Below are 3,863 nucleotides of genomic sequence, written 5' to 3'. Positions count from 1 at the left end.
TCTACCCCCTGAAATGTAGGAATGAGGGAAAATAGCTGTGATTCCTGCATTTCAGGGGGTAGACTAGATTTGTACTCTGGGACCCTCCCAAAGCTGCAATTCTATGATTCTAATTCCGGTGGTCTAAAGGGGAGGTTGGGTGAGCAGAGGGGAATTCTCTGGTTTGTCCAGGAACCCACTTCCCTGCACAATACAGAAGCCAGGAAAGCTGCAAAAAGTCCTATCCTAGAACTACTTTTTTCAAAGCAACTGAAGCACCTTACAGTCAGATAGAAAAATATAAAGATAAATGAAATTTAAATGGACCATTTACTTACAAGGGGTTGTCAATCATGACCCGAGAAGGGTGTTCATTGAATAAAACCTTGGGAAACACATAATGGATATGAGACGACATCTCACCAATGAGGAGATCGCCTGACTCATACCACTCATGATGAATATGTGCAGGATTGCTTTGGGTGCACTTCAAACTATGCTCTTTGCACCCCAGTTTGGGGAGCAGGAACAGCAGCAGCAGCACCACCATCATCCTGATTTCAAACTTTATTCTATGCATGGGCTTTCCTCCCTCTCTGTCTCTTTCCAACATGGTTGCTATTTTCAGCCTGATTTGAATAAGATGGCTTGGTGGCAGCAGAATCTGCCAATGGATTTCTCAAGTGGACATATATCCACTTTATCCTTGATTTCAACATTGTCAGAAAAGCATGCCTTGGATATCAGATAAGTAACACTGATCTGAAGCTTTAGCTATGTTAGGATTGTTATTGATTAAATTTCTATAGTTCCTCTCTTCTAAAGAACACAGGGCAGTTTACAACATAAAGACACAAAATGCATAACATAATAATAATAAATACCACTACCCCCACTACAATGAAAGAAGGAACCTGAACAGCTTAACAGAGCCTGATCACTCTTTTGTTCTTTATCTGATCTGGCCATGGATTACTGAAGTGTTTATAATCATTTTAGCCTTGCTTGTTGATTTTCCCCTGTCTCCCTACCACCTTCTGGAGCTTTGGCTGGTTGAATTGATTACTGTAATCTTAATAATTACAGGGGAAAGAATCACTACTGAAATGCTTTGGGATGATGTAATGTCTCATCATTTGGCGCTCTGCCGAAGGAAACTTATTTGTTAGAGCAGAGATTATGGAGTGGACTGCCAAGGGTATCTAGTCCAACCCTCTGCTGATAGAGGGCCTCCACAGCTACAAAACCTGTAATACATGACCATCAGAATATTGTTGTGAGTGGTGTGAGATTCCAGGGGGTTCCAGGCACTTGCCCAGGGTTCGTGTTTCCTTTTGGGAATGAAGCATGGTTGAGATTGTGGTGTCTTTATGATATATGGTTTATTAGCACATATATACAACCTGACATAAGGGATGCAGGTGGCACTGTGGGTTAAACCACAGAGTCTAGGACTTGCCGATCAGAAGGTCGGCAGTTCGAATCCCTGCGACTGGGTGAGCTCCCGTTGCTCGGTCCCTGCTCCTGCCAACCTAGCAGTTCGAAAGCACAAAGTGCAAGTAGATAAATAGGTATCGCTGAGGTGGGAAGGTAAACAGCGTTTCTGTGCGCTGCTCTGATTCACCAGAAGCAGCTTAGTCATGCTGGCCACATGACCTGGAAGCTGTGTGCGGACAAACGCCGGCTCCCTTGGCCAATAAAGTGAGATGAGCGCCGCAACCCCAGAGTTGGTCACAACTGGACCTAATGGCCAGGGGTCCCTTTACTTTTACCTTTTATACAACCTGACCCTGCAATGGAGCATCATCACCCCCAAAGGGGCTTGTTTTGCGCATAGCCACAGCCTTGGATTAGATAGAAATGAAACTTTTTTTTTTGGAAATAATTTTTACTTTATTTTACAAATTCATTCACATTCAAAATCACAGATATTAAAAATTACACAAGATTATTCCGGGTCTCAAGACTTCTCCCCTCCCCTCCGTGGGTTCTTTGTGGTGTCTTTATGATACAGTGGTACCTCGGGTTACATACGCTTCAGGTTACAGACGTTTCAGGTTACAGATTCCGCTAACCCAGAAATAGTACCTCGGGTTAAGAACTTTGCTTCAGGATGAGAACAGAAATCATGCAGCGGCGGTGCGGCGGCAGCAGAAGGCCCCATTAGCTAAAGTGGTACCTCAGGTTAAGAACAGTTTCGGGTTAAGAACAGACCTCCAGAATGAATTAAGTACTTAACTCTGTCGGAACTCCGCTTGACCGAGCCAATAAGGCCTCATTTTCCTCCGAGCCGAGCCTTTGAAATCGCCTCCGACGTGTTTAATGACCTGAGCCTTTGATAAGGCTCCAAGCCCATTCTATCCAGCAGGGTTCCCAGCACAGGGAAGAATGAGATAGTATGAGCTACATTGTAAAGAGTTTTATTTCTAAACTACGCAGAACAGAAAAGACATCCTCTCTCTATGAAAGCAGAGAGCAGCTGAAACAAAGGAACAAAGGAAGAAAGGAAACGGGAAACCACTAACGTCCTGTCTCCTTTCCTGTGAGACTCCAATAGTATGGAATCCCAGGAATGTAAACAGAGTCCTGTGACTCCACACAGCTGCTCAGTGAGAAAGAGAAACTAACATCCCCGAGGTACCACTGTATATGGTTCATTAGCACATATATACAACCTGATATTGTATTGAAGGCTTCACAGCATCAACATCCCAAAAGGGTCTTGTTTAGCCCATAGCCTTGGATTAGATACATATGAAACAGTGCCCCCTCCCCCCATCTCCAGCTTTTCACGTTTTTCCTCCATTTTACATCACTGCCCTCCAAACTCTCTACTCTAAACTCTGGCTTTATCTGTTGAGGGATGGAGCCCCACCCATTTCCCTTCTCACACTGAGCCGCTTAATCCTTCTTAATGACTCATCACCCAGGTGATCACCTCATCAGTAAAGGAGCCTGGCTTATATTTGCTGGACCCTGGGGTTCAGGAAGCTAGCCTGGCTTGATTAACTTTTAACACTTGCTGGATCCAGGGATTAGAGGGACCCCAGTTTAGCACTCCAAACTCATAATAATATGAACAGACCCCCAGCTTACACTAGATTTTCAATATTTTTTAATGGGAAAAAATGACATCTTAGGTTAGAACAATGAAACACAAAACAATGCAACAGAGTATCATGAAAAAAGAACAACACTTTTCTCTATGTGTCTAGTTTTCTACTGCTGGGCTACATCCTTTAACCAATGTAACAACCATAGTTTCATTCCTTCACACGGCTCCTATTCATTAACACCTCTATTATGAGGGTTCATGGTTAACCTACATTTTGTGTTTGTAACTGGATAAGAAGCTCACCTAACCTGCAGTGTACTCTGGGTAATCACCCCCTCTGCTCATGTCTTTCTGACCCTCCCTAGCAATTGCTGTGTGACAGGGGCCTTAATAATTAAATGACTGAAAATGCTGAGTCGCAGTGATGATGATAATGAAATACATGAGCAATGGAAACATCCCTGAATGCAGATTTTACAACTTGAGAGCCGTGTCTCCAGAGAGAGGCTAACTCAGTCAAATATAGACACGAAAATTTGGGATGAGTAAAACTATAGCATGCCATGGGGCAAGCCTACCTATGTTCCAACCCATCCTCGTTGCATCACATACATGCCCACTTCTGGTACCCAAAATCCTATAGAGAAGTTCAGATTTTAGCCCTGTTGGTCACTATTCCTATTTCTGGGTCCTGGGTCCAGCATATCCTTTTTCTTTCTTTTCTTTTTCTTTTTATTATTATTAAATATTTATTAGTTAACAAAAGTATGTGCAAAGTCTCTTTCCTCAAGTTACATTTTCTACAGGTCAGTTTCATTTGTTGAGACTT

Source organism: Podarcis bocagei (genome assembly GCF_964188305.1).
Source record: "Podarcis bocagei genome assembly, chromosome: 13".
Classification (NCBI taxonomy): Eukaryota; Metazoa; Chordata; class Lepidosauria; order Squamata; family Lacertidae; genus Podarcis; species Podarcis bocagei.
The sequence above is the reverse complement of the archived record's forward strand: the minus strand, read 5'-3'. Positions refer to the sequence as shown.